Source organism: Crocuta crocuta, unplaced genomic scaffold (genome assembly GCF_008692635.1).
Source record: "Crocuta crocuta isolate KB4526 unplaced genomic scaffold, BGI_CrCroc_1.0 scaffold32, whole genome shotgun sequence".
Classification (NCBI taxonomy): Eukaryota; Metazoa; Chordata; class Mammalia; order Carnivora; family Hyaenidae; genus Crocuta; species Crocuta crocuta.
In genome coordinates this window covers 5,294,167-5,313,848 of record NW_027529424.1, presented here as the reverse complement: position 1 = coordinate 5,313,848, position 19,682 = coordinate 5,294,167, and positions in this window count along the sequence as shown.

Sequence of the window (19,682 nt, the reverse complement as noted above, 5' to 3'; positions counted from 1 at the left end):
GCACTGAGCATGGAGACTGTTTGGGATTCTCTCTCTCCTTCTTTCTCTGCGGGACCTCTACTTGTTCTCTCCCTCTCCCTCTCCCTCTCTCTGTCTCTCCATTTCTCTGTCTCTCTCTCTCTCAAAATAAATAAATAAACTTAAAAATTGTATTTTTAAAAAGAAAGGAAGAGAGAAAGAACACAGAAGTTACCATAATGTTGATTTTTGAGAAGCCTTAGAAAGGTAAATTAGTGAAATAATAATGGTAATTTGTTTTGTGGCCTCTATAAACCAGAAAGGAACCCATATCTCTGTTGTTATCAAGATTCTCGTGAAAAATTTTGGTAATATTCTAGCAGATGGAAAGAAGCCCCATTTTGCCTTGGCAATTAACTTTATAGGTTGCCATCACAGGGATTTGATTAATCTGCAGAATAGAAAAATCCCAAGTCTGTTTTTTAGCTACTTATTTAAGCCAAAGGATATATATTCATCAGAGTAGCTAGGTATGTTGTATTAAGGAACAGCCTTGAAATCTCAGTGACTTAAACCAGTAAAAATATATTTCTTACTCTTGCCCTCCTATCTCATGCCTTCAGGACAGAGATCCTCTGTCTCCCTAGCTCCCTATCATTTGGTGACTCTGTATCATTCCTCCCTACTGACATACCAATGTACAGTCTCTGACCCAGGTAAATATAAAGGTGGAGAATTATCACCAGTGCACACATATCATTGTGAAAACAAGCTACACAGTCACTTAACTTCAGGGTTTCAGGGAAGCACAGCCTTGTGGGTCCACAGAGAAAAGCCATCCAGAGTCGCTGATGCTGACTACGGACTACCACGATGACCACTGTAGTCTAGCCAGTCTTGCGTCTTCAGCGCCATCACAGACTAGCAGAAGAGGCAGTGTGGCATTACACAGGCTTGTTATTTGTGTAATATCTGACACTTTATTTTATCTCTAAGTGTGAGTCAATTGAAGTGATGTTTTGTTTCGTCCAGCAATGACTTTGAACAAAATTACCATTTACTTTTTTCCTGGAGGCCTTTTGAATGAAATTTTTAACTATTGTTAAATTCAGTTGAGTGATTCTGAGTACAGTTCTTACCATTTTGTTTCATACTTAAATGTTATTCAATTCTGAGTCAAAGTAGCAGAGAGCATCCATGAAATTGAATACTCAGAGAGAAAGCATACTGCCTCTTCCATTGTTCTGCTGATAGAAAACATTCTCAATAATCGTTTCAGTCTCCACTGTCATAAACATTAAAAATTATCAAAGCATATTAATTTCTAGGTATTCTATTTTTGAGACAGTAATAGACACACACACACACACACACACACACACACACAAGCATCTCAAACTTTCCAAAAATGTTGCCAAAACGTTCAGGGGTCAACTTGGTTGGCAGAAATCTAGTTTGCATAACTGTCTGTTCTGTGGGGGATATTTCTTTTTTTTTTTTTTTACTTAAAATATTGTTATCATGCAGAAAGCAGAAGAAAGTGAATGACAGGCTTATTTGTAACAATGTATACATTTGAAGGATAACATGGTTCCCTTTGAATGCTTAACCTTATAGTTTATACCATCATAGAATTTGAAAATAAATATGAAATTTAGTCAGTTGGGGTATACATTTGTTTGTAAGAAGTATCAAATCCTCAATAGAAGGAATGTGATCCCTCCGTCCCACAAAATAAAATATTAACACTTTGTCTTAGTGGCAACATGTGTGCTAAGGAATATTTTGAGGGTAGTAGAGAAGTTCATGTACCGCAGATTAAGAGAACTGAAATTAAGGAATGTTGCCTTGATTTACCTACAGTCCATGGGTATGTCAGGGCAATTGCTGTACCCATAGGAAAACATAGACTCCTAGAATTGGGTTCCTGATTTCCACCTCAGAAAAGCTGCAGTATCTGATTGTTAATGTTCTGATATTCTTCGTTCTATTAAAGAAAACAATATTTCCAGAAAGCCAGTGGAAAGACTTAAGCATCTGCCTATATTTGCCAAATATATTAAAGATAATTAATATCTCAGTGCTATTGTTTTTATGCCAATTTCTTCTTTTTTATATTTACAAGTAACATGTGTTCTCAGTCATTTGAAAATCTTCTGAATTAGTCATGCATTAATTTTGAAATGAAACTTACTCATACACTCAGGCTATGTGTATAAACCAGACCAGGGATTTTAGGTTTTATTTTTGAAAGCAGCTGTATCTTTGTGCTTTACCACTATTAGAAGTGGATCTTTGTGTAGTCTTTCAATGATATGAAAGCAGTGGACCTCAAATTTAAGGAGTGGTGGTAACAAGATCAATTAGAAAGGCACCATTGCTTCTTTGTTCTAGATGCAGTGTATTTTCCAAAGTCATCCCACAATGCAAAGGCATTTCTAAGTCTTTGTCCATTTATTCAGAGAGGCAGCATGGCTCAGTGGTCTGAAATAACAGGCTGGAAGATCAAGGACTGTGAGATGTGGTGTTATATAGGAAAAAAAAAAAAAAGAAAAAGAAAAAGTGTTTCTTGGGCTTTTTAGATGCTTTTAAAATGCTTCTTTAATATTGTATTCCATTTATTCTTCCCTTTCTTGTTACTGTTCGGCGGGCATTTATCATATGGGTCATGGATACAAAAATGAAAGTCAAGGCTGCCCCAATGACTAAGAGACACCATAGGAACACGTAGAGGTAGATCTTACAGCGGCAGTGGCTTCTCCTTTGTTTGATTAGCACCTGGAAGATGCTCTAAACAGTTGAAAAGTAACTGTTGGTTTAACAGAAGGAATGAGATGCAATTAAGTAAGAAAGCTCCAGAAGCTGTCTTAAAAACAATGCATTACTGCAAAATTGAAACTGCAGAGATATTTATGTAATGCTATTTTAAAATGGGGCATGACGTTATGACCCAATGAAGATGTTCATTTCCTTCTGTATTTATCTAAAACTGTCAGAATAAGTCATTCCAATATCAAGTTCCCTTTTCAGATCATATGTAAATTTTAGTGTGTTTTGCTGAGTTATATCTTTAATCATGCATCATTTTTCTTTCCTCTTTCATGCTGGGTGTGGGCTTCCAACATTCTAAATTTCATGAAATTAAAAGTGGAAAAGCTATTTATTAATGGAACAAATTGAAACAGAGCCAAATAAATGCTGAGTAGAAATGAGCTTTTGTAGTCTCTGACAGATCAGAGTTGGATTTACAACCCTAATTTATAAGGCAAGGACAATGCACTTCTCCCTCTACCAATTTCTTCAGATAGTGGAAATTATTTACAAAACCACAATATGAATCTTGCAAAGATTTTCTTTCTGCTGCTTTTGAAGGCCTCCTTTATGAGCCTAAAAATAATTAAACTCAGTTGCAGTCATGTGTATTTATCTGTCCTAGGCTAATAATGTGTTTTTATTTTAAAGGATCCACAGTAAGATTCCTAATGTGATTTTACATTACATTACATTACACATTGTGAGGAAGAATTCCTTTGTATAAATATGATAGAAATTGCCAATCAGAGCTTTGTCAGTGCAACACTATATATTTTAAAAGGGTAACTGTTTATATAGCTCGATCTATTTTTTAATTCCAAAATGTGATTTTTTTTTTTACTATTAAAGAAACTTTAACCTGAAATAATTTAGGAACTGGAAGCAATAGGAAGTAGATGTGTCATAGAATGGTAAACACTATGATTAACATGTTTGCTTCAGCCTTCCTCAGGGAAAAAAAAAAAAAAAAGAATGTGTATAATTAAATGATGGATAATTTGTATTTATTTGGAGTCCTGTCCCGGTGAAATCATATCAAATGTCTCTTCTCAAATGTGCCAAATTGTTCACTGTCACCTTATAAGAATAAATGTCTCACTTGTATTAGTAATAGTTCCTCAAAAAAAAGAAAAAATTAATGCAGGCTTATAAAATTTCAACATTTTGGCTGTTTTTGATCAGCGAGCATCCATTGTGGAGTGCAGGCTGTCTAACGTGTTCATGGTTGATTTCTTTTTCAGAAGCCTTAAAGCATAGAAATTATTTTCATGAACAATTTTAAAACTGCAAACACTTCCATAGCTACAAAACATGTCTCATTGCTTGGAAATGCTGAAGTCATGGATCTGCATATTGAAATTCATAGAAATTTTATAAGACAGCAAAGTTTGAAATGAATTCTTGTTAATCAAGTAATTTTATGTGGTTTAAGCCAATGTTACCTTCACAGGATAAAAGAAATCATTAATGATAAAAAATATTTTTAGACCAGTAAGCACTCAACAAGTATTAATTCTCTCCTTAGGCCCGGGAGGAAGCTGATTAATCATCTTCTAATCGAATAATTTTCCAAATGTAGTAATTTTGCTGCAGCATCTGTGATAGGTATCTTGGAAATCATAGGCATTCTATTTCAATCTTCTTGTTTTAGAAATGGAAAAAAAAAAAAAAACAACACTTAGAAATGGCCCTATTGAAGTGATTAGACCAAGATTACATAGCTAAGAGCTGATAAAGGACCAGAATCTAGGTGGTGTTTTGTTTTTTTTTTTTTCATAAAAAGAAACTTTTCTTCTGTCACCCTTCCAGCCTTTTGCTCTCAGTCCGCATGTCTCCTTTCATCCACACTGCTTCCAGTTTAATATTTCTAGCATTGGTGGTTCAGTGGTAGAATTCTCGCCTGCCAGTTTAATATTTCTAGAATAAAAACCTGGCCACGTGCCTCTTCCAATCAAACTTCTTCCAGTATCTCATAGTTGACATGTAAAATCTCTTCTGACAAGGGCATTACTCTGCTTTTGAGCCAAACTTTGTTCCAATCTTTCCTTGATTTTTTTAAAACAGATTCTTATTTTGGAACAAATGTAGATTTACATAAAAGTCACAATGATAGTACAATTCTCATAGACCCCCTCACCAAATTTGCTCCACGGTAAACATCTTACATTACCAGGGTATAGTTAACAAAACTACGAAACCAATATTAGTGCATGAATCTTAACTAAACTCCAGATTTTATTCAGATTGTACTGGTTTTTACAGATGGTCTTTTTCTATTCCAAGATCCACTCCAGGATACTACATTGCCCAAGAGTGTCATCCTATCTCCCTAGTCAATTCTGGCCTATGACAGTTTCTCGGACTTTACTTATTTGCTTTGACCTTGATAGTTTTGAGTCCTAGACAGGTATTTTGTAGACTATCCCTCAATTTGGGTTTATCTGATATTTCCCTCATGATTACACTGGAATTCTAGGTTTGAGGGATGAACATTACAGAGATGAAGTGTCTCTCTCATCACATCATACACATCTGGAAATATGTGATATCAAAATGACTTAGTTAACCTTGGTGACTTGGTCAGGGTAGAATTAGAATTAGAAAGGTTTCTTCCTGGGAAGTTACGGTTTTTGTTTTATTTTGTTTTGTTTTGTTTTTCCTTTCCGTACTCTATTTGGTAGTGAACTTGCCCATACTCAAAGAGGTTGTGAAGGGAATTTATTAAACTCTGATTCCTGGAAAGGGAAGACATATCTACAAATATTTAGAATTCTTCATTTATATTAGAATGGACTCACATATATCTGTTTCATACTTTGGGTTGTAACTTAATACTATGGTATTTAATTTATTGTTCAAATTATTCCATCTTTGGTCATTTGGAACTCTTTTACTGGTGAAGGTGTCCCTTTCACTTGCCTCCGTTCTTTGGATTTTCTGGCCTGACCACAAATTCCGGGCTCATCCTGTATATTTCCTACTCGAGCCCTGGAGTCATCCTTTTCTCCAAGAAGTGGTGGGTCATTTTATTGGGAAATGATGTTTAGTCTTTGAGCTGTGTGCTCCCGATTTTGTAGCATTCCATCACAGAATTTGTGTGTAGTATTTATTTGTTCTACTCTCAACTTCATAAGTGTTTCCACGAAGCCATTAACATTTTTCATAGTATTTTCAAGTCCAACAGGGTATTCTGTCAGAACTTTTCACTATGCAGAAAATTTCCGCTAAAACACTGTAAGAACCAGGATAGCCTGCATTTGAAATGCAGAGGGCCTCCAAGGATATGTTATCATTGCAGATCAGGTATTTCCCCACAGCTGTTGCTACAAATTGTCAGGGCAGCTCTGTAAAACTACCTAACTTCCCAGCCACCAAAAGAAGAGGGGGCAGGGGAAGTAATTAGCATTATTAGAGCACATAAAAATGCTTTCTTTCCTCCTGGATACTCTGTTTTCCCTCTGTGAAGCCACTTCAGGGAAGTCCAAGAGGATCCCTTAGGATGTTCTGGCATACCAGAAAGAAGAAAATGTGGCTGACTTCTCTTCTGATACTTTCCCAACACACTCCACCCTTTTTTTTTTCTATCTAAAAGCATCCTACTCTGGTTTTACTTCAGGGTTCTTTTTTATTTATTCATTTATTTTGTAATATACTCATCCTCTGAGTATGAATCATGATGGCTCTAGACTGGTTTGTCATTTCCTTCCCCTTTGCCAGGGATTGGTCTAGGTATGGTCATGTGACCTAGTCGTGTGGTTGTAGGTCCTCTATGGGACCCAGGGGCCTCCTTGTCAAAAGTGAACCCCCCGCAAGAAGGCCCTCTGGTCTCCTTCTCTTGCAGATGGTTTCAGATGGGTGCTGTTATGTGAAGACACAATACCTCATCCTGAGTCTTTCAACAATGAGGCAATAGTCATAAAGACAAAAATAAAATATGTCAGGAAAACAAATGACAAAAGCCATCGAGTTGCTTGATGATATTTTGAGTCTACTGGTCCCTGGATATCCTCTTAGGTAAACAGTGAATGTTAGAATCCTCATCAGTGGGGGGTTCTGATTATTTGACATCAGTGTAGACGGATGGAGAGCTTTTCCTCTGGATGAGCATTTGCTGAAATCTAGAACCTTCACACTCACCTTGGTACTGCTTCTCGAGCAGGGATTAGTGGAAGAGAGTGTTCAAGGAGTAGGTTTGTGTCCCTCTGCAGTGACTGACATGTGTTCTGAAGTTGGGGAGTATACTTGTACATACAGGATGATCCCTTTTCTGGTCCACAGACTTCTGAATGAAGATCTACGTTAGCATCCCATGATATAGTAGGATGCTTGAAGGCATTGTGATGTTTTGGATCTGGGAAGGGCATGGGTATACTCCTCACCCCATTCTAGTACGCTGTGAACGAGAGAGCCTCACTGGTTCCTGCCACTCCACACGGGGGAGCCCAGAGGTACAGATGAGTATGAGCCAGAGGGGTGTTCAGATTATTACTCTGCCAAAAGATGGCTAACCCAACCTAGACAACAGACCAGGAATATCAACTGCTAGCGGGGCTAAAGGGGGGTAATGCTGCTTCTCTGAGGAGGAGTTCCCCAGCCATGGAGATGCAAAGTGAGGGAGAACAGTTGGTCCCCAGAATGAGACACATACCACCCACCTGGAGACAGCTCCTGCAGCAGAGGCCATCGGCACCAGATGGAATCAGCTAGACCAGCACAGTCACTCACATAAGGGGGCCTCTGCCACCAGCTGTCTGACACATACCCTCCCTGTCACACCAAAGCTCTGGGAGCACAGCTCCAGACTGAGCTCAGTAAAGAGAAGAGTGGTGCTCTAAGCTGATTATCACACAGTAAATGACAGGACTGAGTGGTGATGCATCAATAAATGATTCCGCTTGGCTTTTTTTTTTTTTTTTCTTGCTAGACTTGTTCATTGTTTGGAACCATATTTTTTTGTTTTACATCTATAGTCTCTTACAAGACTTATCAATCTGGAGGGGGTGAGGGAGTGGTAGTTATTCCTCCTCCTCTAAATAGCCCGGACTGCAAAATAGTTGAGAGATGATCGAAAGAATGAATGAATGAATGTATCTGTCTATCGTTTATATGATGAATGATGCACCTCAAGTTTTTTCTAACAATGGAAGACATAACTTCCAGAACAAATGAAAAGGGATTTTAAAGTCTTTAAAACTCAGATATTAATATAAAAATAAAGCCATACTTTATATAAAACAAAGAGGTAACCTACTTTGCCACTTTTTGTAGTTAACATTTTAGTATGAATTTTGTTAATTTGTTTACTAGAAGATACAGCATACATTTAATCGACTAAAATTACAAATTTTCTTCCTTAAGTATATCTCCCTAAGGATCTCCTCGTAGTATAGCTCATGCACACGCTGTTCTCAACACAGAATTCCTATCTGATGTGCCCCTTTCTTCCACATTCGGCCTCTTACTCAGTGTCACTTCTCTGTGCCCGTCTTCAGTGCTCTCTTCAATCCCCCCAAATCTAACACTGCTGTATGGTTGCAAGTAAGAGAGTGTAAATCCGAATAGAAGCTCTGCCCTGTGTTTTATTTTTGTTACTCAACATATTCAACTTATTCCATCTGTGTGATTGCTGAGCCTCTGAGAATGCTAATTTCTCATCCTGTTCTTCCTAGTGCAGTGTGCTTCGGGAAGGTTGTGGCTGCCCAAGCCAATAAAATGAGAGGAAGTAGAGGGAGTTGGGAGCTGTGAGTGCTGACATTTCTTTAACAAAGTCACTACTCTCTCCTGTGAAGTGTCAATGCCTCGGTCTTTTTCTTTCTGCCAAAACTGTGCACGTATGTGACTCCAGCTTTCTTTACAAGGGGAGCCATGACCCCCATAGGGCCACCATCTGTCTGCCTGGAGCAGGTGGTTTCATTGGGGTAGCAGTTTGCTGTGGTTATAGCTCATTAGAAGATGTGCTGACATTGATTTCAGGTCTTTGCATTCAATTATTTCCTTTAAGCTTGTTTACCTCTACATTGAGGGAGTCTGTGATATAATAAAAGGAAAAGAAATGTTCCGCGCTGCAACATACTCTAAGCCACGGGTCTGGCTTCCAAAGCAGCACTCAGGTAGGAAACAAGTCTATTTCAAACATTTCTGTAATTTGAAATATTCAGCAGGCCTGTTACCTGACCAGTGGCCACCACTCCGCCTACCAAACAAATAGGTAAGTATTTGGAAAGTCTTTGAAGTATTCCAGGGTAAAGATGCCTTTTTTGTTCTTTTTCTTTTTCTTTTTGCTGGAATTCTAAATTCCATTTTCTTAGTCAAATCAGATTCAAACCATGTATAGGAATAGTACAAGTACTGGCACACTGGGACAATTTAATTCCTAAAAGTTCTGGCTAGAAATTCAGCAAAATCTGCTTTCTTTTGGCACTTCCCAAGAAATAACCCAGGTTTCAGTACAAAAACTAGGGAGCCCAACTACCTCCAAAACAGCAGTAGCAAGAACAGCTATTGAATGTTTTGGTATCTAAGGTTCAGGGTTTTTTTGGTTTTCTTTTGTTTTGTTTCTTTCTAAGTTGCAGCAGGAGAGTGGTCTCAGTTTCTGAGACTACAGATGGATAAAAACAGATTTGAAGAAAGGTGGAGACTTTCTTATTCCCTAGTTAGAAAACCAGCACCAGCAGGAGTATTTTACGTTATCCTAAAGCCTTTAATCCCCTGCCCGAGCCTCCCTGAAGCCCCTTGCCAGTGAATTTGCATTGCTTCTCATAATAGGTGCTGTGTAACTAGGGCTCCCTGAACACGCTTCCTCCTCCTCCACAAAACACCACTCTAGAAGGAGCACAATGGCTTCGTTCACAGCTTACAAAAGCCCTGGTCCTAGCTTCCCTGACCACTGGCTGTCCTCCATGCCCCTCATAATTAGATATATCTGGATATCCGAGGAATCAAGTTTTAATGCTCTTGTCCTCATCTTTCAAAAGTATACTTGCACGTGGTATATCATAAGCCTCATTTTTAAAATACTGGAATACCATCCATTGTACTTACATCCATTTCCTTGCCTGCTTTGCATGCTTGAGAAATCTTACAATGTCATTTTTTTTTTTCCTGGAAGTCTACCTTGTCCCCTCTCTCCTATTCTTAAATTAGATTTGAGTCTGACTTGTGTGTGTGCATGTGTGTCTGTGTGTGAGCATCTGTGTGTGTGTCTGTACATGCCTCCGTGTCTGCTGGTTTGTGTGTGAGTGGGTTCATGTCTGTGGGGGTGTCCCTGTGTGTAGCAGAGAGTGGGGGGCGGGAATCTGGCCTGCGGATGGAACATAAGAGAATATAACACCGTGGAGATGTTATGGATAATCTGGTGGACTGAAATATTATGGAGCTGCCCAAACAGATACTCTTCTCCAATCAAACACATAAGGAAATACTCAGCAAGGCACTACTTTCTCAGTCTAGAGAAGGAGTAACATTTCACAGTAGGGTTAATGGTAATGGATCAGATGACAGTGTAGCACAGTGGCTTTCTTAAGAGAAAATGCTCTGAAAAATTAGCACTTTGCCACAATATAAAGAATAAGACTAAATCCTTTGCCCTAGAAGGGCATAGGAACTCTGCATGCACACGGGTTGCTCTGAATCTCAAGTAATGATTTCTCTGATGTGGTAATATTCCCACTACTGTGGGCTCCAAGAGTGCGGGGCTAATTGTACAGTGTCAGATGGTAGGTGTGTCGGTGGTAAAATTTTAAGAGGCACATCAGTGAAGCCTTCTACAGCATAATAGCACTGATTAGCCAGCCTTGTGGTGTGGCAGCAGTGTGCTTCGCCGCCGACTGCTCGCTGCCAGTGCTGGGCCGACGTGAGCTGCGGAAAAACACATGATGCTCAAGGAGATGGTAGCTGCCGCCCCAGCATTTTCCATGGGAGATTAACTATTGCTCTGGGCAAAGAGGAGGGGGGAACAGTTGCAAAACTCCTCAGGCAAGGCTTTACAGATGCCTGACTGTTGCACGCTGGTCAGCTCTGACTTGAACAGAGACTCCTTTCGTGCTATCCTTCCTGAGGCCGGTAATGCCACACCTGGATGGGGCCTTGTGAGGCTGTCCAGGGAAGCCTTCTGTTCCCACACAGGGCTGTGGATGAACCACCCCAGCTCTTTGACAAACGTGGAAAGCAGGCCTTGGAGGGTGATGGTCATTGCCTCAGTCATAGGGAACAGTTTCTGATGGCTCCAGTATTATAATGCCCCTGTTTGGCACAGAAGCAGTGTATGGCAGTAGACAGGTGCTGACTTCTTTTCTCACATGTTCACATGATGTCACCCAGCTATGCCTAATGCTTCCTTTGTTTATTGTTTTTTTTTGTTTGTTTTTGTTTTTCTGACTTACTCCATGCTCTCCATTTTCAGAATTTTCCCCTAAACCAGACCCTCATCCCCTGATTCCAGGCCCGGGAAATCAACCACATCAGGACCCACAACTGCCAGAAGAGGGTTCCTTTCACACCAGGGGTCAGATCTGCCTTATCTGCATTTCAAGCTCTATATCAATTATGTACTTCCCTCTGCATCTGCATTTCAGGCTCTATATCAACTAGCTATTTCCCGACATCCCCCAGCAAAGCTTCTAATGCTGATAGGCCAGGTTATTTTCCTGTCTTGTACACAAGGTTTGGTCTCTTTCCATTGTGTGTCTTCGTTCTTGCTTCTCCAGTCCATATGTGGAATATTTGCTTCTCTGTTGCCTTCTGTGAAAGCTACAATGTGGGCTAACTGTTCAAAATGTGTCTCCCTTAAACTTGTCTTTTCTGACCAGTCACTTTTATTGGATTACAGGCTGCATGTGCTGTGGACTCCCAGTGGTTAAGAACCAAGATCCTGACCCCATTAAACCCAAGTTAAAATCCTAGGTCTCTTATTTGGCATATGTCTCAGATATCAGGCTCATAGAATATAGAAGACTGCATAGTATTATAGTGAGGTTTTAATGGGGTAGCTTGTGCGAAGTGTTTGACACATGGTAAATAATTAAGAAATAGTGCTAATCACTATTATTTTTACTGTTGAGCTAAGTCTTGTTATCCAGGTTCTTATAGCACTTTTGTACTTGGGTTGCACTTATTAGCATTCATTAATAGAATATTCACATATGTAGATTCAGTTAAGCCTTAAATAACCCAATGACAGAGATCATCACCGTGCATTCTTTGACTTTTCCCCCAAATCACATAGCTTTAGACTGTGCCCGGGATCACCATTCAGTAAATACAGGACAGACTGCCTGCTATTAAGAATTTGCAAATGGAGGGGCACCTGGGTGGCTCGGTCGGTTAAGCGTCCGACTTCGGCTCAGGTCATGGTCTCACGGTTCGTGGGTTCGAGCCCCGCGTCGGGCTCTGTGCTGAGGAATAGCTTAGAGCCTAGAGTCTGTTTCAGATTCTGTGTCTCCCTCTCTCTCTGACCCTCCCCTGCTCACGGTGTCTCTACCTCTATCTCAAAAATAAATAAAACATTTAAAAAATTTTAAAAAAGAATTTGCAAATGGAAAATCATGCTCTATTTTCTCTTTGTATCCAAGAAAAACAGTTTTTCATTCATACCATTTTCATATTGTCTTTTTTTTTTTCTCAGAACCTCTGAAAAGTATGGGAAAGAGCTGAGGTGTATACATCTTTTAAAATTCAAATGTTCAATATGTGATAAGCCAGACTTCTTGTTCCTTTAATCTTTTAACATTTTTTCACCACATCTCTAAAATTAGGGTTTTAAATTTACATAAGCAAATTAAAAAAAATTAATCCCAACCCTGGATTACAAATCAGCCCTTGTACATTTTGTTGTTGCTGTTGCTTATATTTCATAATGTTTCTAAGTGACAGTATCATACTATTCCCTATGATACGAGATTTATAGAAGCTGCACATGTCTTTCCCTAGTCTTGACTGTGTATTCTGAATCCTCCCTACCACCTTTGTGCTTATGGAATCTCCTATTTTAAGAATATACAGATTATGAATAATAATAGCCAATATGAATCAAGCGCTTGCTCTGTGCTAAGCTCTTCCTGTGCATTGTGTTACTGTAGGCCTTCTAAGATGGGATTAGACATGCAAGAGATTTACTGAGGAAACAGGTAGGAAGGTCAAATGGGAGGGAGTCAAAGAAAGCAGGGAGAACCTTTAGTCATTGATACAGAAGATTGGGTAGAAGAGTCTCAAGCTCAAAGGCAGTCCTAAGGAAGATCCAGCCAGGAACTTTGAGAGGAGTTCTCAAGCCAAAGTTGCCCATTAAAAGTCTTCCTCATCTTATAGGCGTTGGATTTCCATTAGGACCTTTGTTGAACACAGAGGTGAATCCAGGAATTCAGCACCTATAGCTGTCAGTCAGTATGCTCCCTGCAGTGGGAGATTTGGGTGAGGTACATCCATGGTGCCTACCTGCACAAATTCAATCTCAGAGCAGATAACAACCAGTGAGTTTACACAGTTTACCCAAAGCCACACAGCTAATGAGTAACATGGCTGGATATTCACACAAGTAGTCTGATTTCATATCCCATAACAGGTGGGTAGCTAGTTAGCTAGAATCTTCACAAAATGAAGTAGTTATGGTAGATATGATGCTCAGTGTTGTCAGATTAAAATTTTAACTGAGTCTATTCCTTTTAGAAATGTGATAAATCATTCTTAATCTCCCAAATTAGTCATGGGAGGTCATGATCATTACTTTTGAAGAGACATTGTGTACTTCATTATAGGTAGCTTTTATTTAGACCAAATGTTGAGATATTTAGGAAGGAAATAAAACTTCCATCTCTTTCTTCTTTTGTCTTTAAAATCGGCCATCTGCCTGGATGAAATGGTAATATTTCACCCTTCAAATAAATAAATAACAGGAATTTCCTGAAATGATGCTGTATTTTTATCGACAAATTTCATTTTGAAAATTGTTATTTCTATACCTTACTCATAAAGAAGGACAAAGTATTTCCTTTCAGAAGGACCTCAGTATTTTGTTGGTTGGTTGGTTGGCTTCCTATCTTCAGTTCTAGTTCTACTCTACATCTTCTGTTGACTACTTGTAGTAGTTAGGATAAGCTACGTAACGTTAAATAACAAAGAAATCCACACATGGAAGTAATCAGGTTGGCATAATTCTATTCGGTGTGATTGTATGGAGATCCAAGCTCCTTATACCTTGGATACTCCTATGAGAAAAATGCATGGTGGTCTATAATCAGTGGATTTTTATGGATCAGACTTAGAGGTGGCACATATTATCCTTGCTTACATCTCCCTTGACAGTCCTAATTCATATGAACACATGTAAGTACATGACAGACTTGGGAGATGCAGTATAGTGTTAAGCCCAAAGGAGAGTCAACAAGTTTTGGCTAGCTAGCTACCATTCTCTGCCAAGTCTTTTATGATGTTCCTATAATCTCTTCAGTACTCTGAGTTCTCTCAATCAGGACCACCTTCCGTCTTAATCTCCTCAGCTTGGAACATATTCCAACCTTTCAACATATATATGAAACCTTCTGTAAACATCTGGGTTAAAAAGTCATGAGTGTCTCAAAAATCCACAATATCCCTACCCATTATGGCTAACTGTCAGAGTTCTATCAAGTTACTCCAGAAAATCTGGTTTATTCAGATATAATACTCATTCAAAAAGTATTTGAAATTGGCCATTACAGGCAAAAGCTGTAGTTTTCATGTATTATTGAACATTTATATTTTTAAGGATATTTTGTAGGACACCATTAGAACTTGTTGTCCCTTCAGGATAAAGATTCTGTCTATCATCACCAGAACACCATGAATGTGGTCGTTACTGTGTGTGATTCAGTATAATGAACACAAGATGGAAAAATTAGGAAAGGGTAGCACTGGTTTGAGACCTCCCTCTCGTTAGTCATGGAAACATAAGAATGTAATTGATCTCTCTAACCTTATGTTCCCCCATCTGTACATGGGAATCTTGCCCCTCTGGTTTCACAGTGATGGTGGGTAAGGTACATGAATGTGCTTTGAAAATGTTAACTCAGGTGCCAAGGCATGGCAATCCTTGTTATATTCACATCAGAAGATAACAGATCAACCTTTATTGAACTCCTAGTTTGTTCAGGTTCTGTACAAGGAACTGTAGATTGATAAACATGAATTAGGAGCCATAAGTTAAGTGTTCAAGATAAAAGAAACAGGCACAGAAATATGATAAGAGATAAAAAATAGAGGCTCAAAGAAAATATGAAAGCAATTGCAAACTAAAACTGCTTGGCAGAGCTGGGAGGGTGCTAGAGATAATCTTTTGATCAGTGTGATATAGAAAGAATTAGGAGAGCCTTGCTGATCACCTCTTCTGGAGTCTGTGGTCCATGCCTTGAAGTCACCAACACTGCCAGAGCTTCCAGTCCCACATCAGATTCCTTGTGTGTCCCTTGGGTTTCATAGGCTCATAATTTAATTCTTTCAAGTGTGCTACTAAAAGTTCTACTATTTGAAAGTGTGCTGCCAGCATAGAAAAGCTGAAAATAACCACAAGTATTGGCATAAAATAATATTGGCTAACATTTAATGATGATACTTTATTGGCTAGGGCTATAATAGCTACTGATCCAGATCAACTAAGAATCATCAAGGCATTAACACAATAAGAGATTTAATCCCTACTTATATAAAGCCAGTTGGTAGTAGGAGTGGATGAGGACTCTGTTCCATGAAATCATTCAGGTACCCAACCTATTGAAAGCTCTACCATTTTTCAATACATAGCTTCCAGGGGCACTGTGGGTGTTAACATCTGATCACTTGGCATGGAGACAGACTTGTATGGGATATTTCTTATGAGAGAGACCTGAAAGTACTCTGTGTCCTTTTTGGTCCATCCCATTGGTCATAACTCAGTTTTGTTTTTCTTTTTAATTTTTTTTAATGTTTATTTAATTTTGAGAGAGAATGACAGAACAGGACTGGGGCGGGGGGGGGAGGGGCAGATAGAGAGGGAGACACAGAATCCGAAGCAGGCTCCAGGCTGTCAGCTGTCAGCCCAGAGCCCAATGCAGGGCTCAAACTCACGAACTGTGAGATCATGACCTGAGTTGAAGTCAGGGGCTTAACCAACAGAGCCACCCAGGTGCCCCAGTCATAACTCAGTTTTATGTACACACCGGACTTCAAAGGATGCTTTGAAATACAGTATATTTGAGCACCCCCCCCAAAATACACAATTTTAACAATGAAATATTTAAGGTTTTTTTTTTCCCCACATAGGAACTTATATTTGTTTAGTTTCTCTATCATTATAGATCTCTTTCATCTACTTTGACTCATTAGATTACAAATGATTAGATTACAAAGAAGTCAAAATCCTGTGAATTATTTTAGTCAGTATCCTTATTTTTGGATGAGGCATCAGAGGTTCATGACTCGATGAATTGCTATGGTCACATCCCTGATAATTTGAGGATCTGGTACTCAGAGCCCACTTTCTTCATATTCCTTTCTGCACTTCCCCTTGTCACATGCTTTAGTGAGGGAAAAAAGTAAAACAAAGGAATTAAAGGATCCTATCTTAAAATTGTTTACAAGAAAGCACATAAAGCTACTTAGGAATTATCATAAAGCAATATATAAATACAACCTAATATGTTAAGAGGCCAAAAGCAATAAGATTTGATAAGATAACTCATTTGAGACTACCATTCACATAGTGTTTATTCTGAACCGGAGATTTATCTCTAGGTTTTCAGTAAGATTTCTTAGAAATGTAGGGGCACCTGGGTAGCTCAGTCAGTTAAGCATCTGACTTCGGCTCAGGTCATGATCTTGTGGTTCGTGGGTTCGAGACTCACATCAGGCTCTGTGCTGGAGCCTGGAGCCTGCTTCAGATTCTCTCTCCCTCTCTCTCTGACCTTTCCCTGCTCACGCTGTCTCTCTCTCTCAGAAAAAAATAAAAATCATTAAAAAAAAAAAAAAAGAAATGTAGAATGTTCCAGACATAGTTCTGGAAGCTATTTGTTGCCCCAATCCTGAAAATGGGTTCCACCAAAAACTATTTCCATTCCTGGGATCTGATATATCCTTAGGCAGGACTCAGAGAGCACACTGAAATAAGAACAGTTATGGAGGGGAAAAAGAAAAAAAGAACAAAAAAATCCATAAAAATTAAAAAAAAAAAACTATGGGAAAAAATAGGTTTAATAGTTTTAGATTCAGCCAACATATATTGAATACCTAATATAAAGTAGACACTGCAGATGATTTCACACATATTATTTTGTTTGTTCAAATGAAATTATGTAGAAGCAAAATAGGATTTGTATTGTCTGGAGATACAAATTATTTATGTTATCCTTGGATCTCTCTAGTATGAGTAAATGGTATTTGGCTTTAGTATTTTTTGCTGGGTTATTGCAAACTTTCCAAAAAGTTAACTTTATTTTTTTAATAAAACCATATATTATGCAGCAGGAGGAGATACTAAAAGCACATATGTTTTTGTTTTTGTTTTGTTTTAACCCCTCTACTTTTAGGAAATTCCATGCTCACTGGCTGTGTGGCCATGAGCAAGTCATTAATATGAGGCACAGGATCTTCAAATGGTGAATGATTGTCCTAATCAACCTTTCCTCTCTTTCATACTGATTAGCTTATAAGCATCAAAAGTCCATTTTGTTGGGGCACCTGGGTGGCTCAGTCTGTTAAGCGTCTGACTTCAGCTCAGGTCATGATCTCATGGTTCGTGGGTTCGAGCCCCGCATCGGGCTCTGTGCTGACAGCCAGCTCAGAGCCTGGAGCCTGTTTCCGATTCTGTAGCTCCTTCTCTGTCTCTCTGACCCTCCCCTGTTCATTCTGTCTGTCTGTCTCTCTCTCTCTCTCTCTCTCTCAGAAATAAATAAAGCATTAAAAAAAAAAAAAGTTCATTGTGTTTTCTACACCTAAAGCATTATATAGATATCAGGTAGTATCTGATTCTCATTGGACAGATGAGACAACCAAGGCTCTGAGGCTCTGAATGACATCAGGATTTGCTAGGTGTCACAGAGTCAGGTAGAAGACTGTGCAAACCTAGACTCACTACTTCCAGGATGACCTTTCTCATTCATTTTTTACCTGAAATTTAATTGCTTTATATTCAAAGGACTTGAACAGAATGTTCAGTTTCTTTTGATCTTCCCTAAGATTAAAGTGGATAAAATATCAAACCAAAAACATTTTGTTTAGTGGATAAAAGAAGTGGCAGCAACAGCGTCCCCCATTATACTGAGTGGCTGGCTCCATGAACCAATGTTTGTGCAGTTAAATCACAAAAAGCTCAAGGGGCCCCAACTTAGCTGTATTTGGTAATGAGCATTTGAACATAACACACACACACATACATGCACACACTATTTAGGAAATTAAAGCTTTTCCCAGGCATGGTAAAATGGCCCAAATTTGTATGGGGCAAGTTTTAGGGACTCAGATGATAGGATTTTTGTCCTGTGATAAAATAAACATTAGCTCTTCCTTATCATCTCACTGCAGTTAGTGTCAGAGATCCATGTCTGAGGGTCAGCTTTGAGAATTCATTTCATATTCTGGTAAGAATGAGCCAGTAACAATTTGGAACACAGAATGTTGGCTGAACAAACAGACACTCAAGGCAGGCTTTTTAAATAAATGGGGGGAGAAATAGCATTGGTAAGTGTGCCCAGAGTCATTGTGGCATTAGGGGCATTTTGATCAATTGAAATAACAAAGTAATTAACACCTGCTGTGTGTTACAGCAGGGAATGAGGTAAATTGCCATTCTCCTGGAAGCTTCTGCCTTCTACAATGTTATGTTAAAGTAGAGGCACCCAGAAGATCAATGTGCTCAATGCAGATCCCTTACAGAAAGAAGAGGTCTGCAGAACATGTTTATAAATTTAAATATACATATGTGTCTATACTTCCAAGAAGATTTTGGTCTCCAGGGATGAATTTAAAGGCTAGGCCAAATAATACTTAGTTCTGCTGGACAGCAGTTTCTCTCTTAGATGTAGCATTTCCATCAGTTTCAAAGAATAGTGTCTTCTTGTATAGCAGTAAACTGTCCCTCAAAAACCTGATGTTACGGGCTCAGTTGTATCCCCCAGAATGTATAGATGTTAAAGTATTCAGTATTTCAGAATTTGACTCTAATTGGAGATAGGATCTTTAAAAAGATCATTACATTAAAATGAGGTTATTAGAATGGGCACTAATGCTGTATGACCAGAGTCCTTATAAGAAGAGAATATTAAGACATAGATACACACAGAGGGAAGACCATGTGAAGACACGGAAAGAAGAGAGACCAAGAAGACGGGCCTTGGGAGAAACCAACCTTGCCAATACCTTGATCTTGGACATTTAGCCTCCAAACTTGTAAGAAAATCCTTTTTTTGTTGTTGTTTAAGCCACCCAAACTATATACTTTGTTGTGGAAGCCCTAGTAAAGTAACACATCTAAATTCCCAAGAACGCTAAGTTAGGTTCCTGGATCCAATTCCAATTGTGTGTGTGGGTGTGTGTAAGCTTGTGCTCAACAAAAAGCAGTGTGTTCTAGAATTCAGCTCAATTGTAACACTGTCTACTCAAAGATAGGATCTCATTCCACAGGTAAAGGGTTTACAGGGCTCAATCCCAGAAGCCTGCCCTCCAGTACAGAGGCTAGTCACAAGCTCAGGTAGTTACTTGGGCTTCTGACAAACCAGCTACAAAATGGAGGTTCCCTTGACCCCTTCCCTGGGTTCAATTAAATCACTAGAGGGACCATAGATGACCAGCTTATTACAAATGACATTAAAGAACACGAATCCACAGCCACACACAGAGAGATACATATGGTCTGGTCATGAACAAAGGGGCTTCTGTCCCTGTGGAGCTTGGGTCTAGGCACTGGCTCCCCA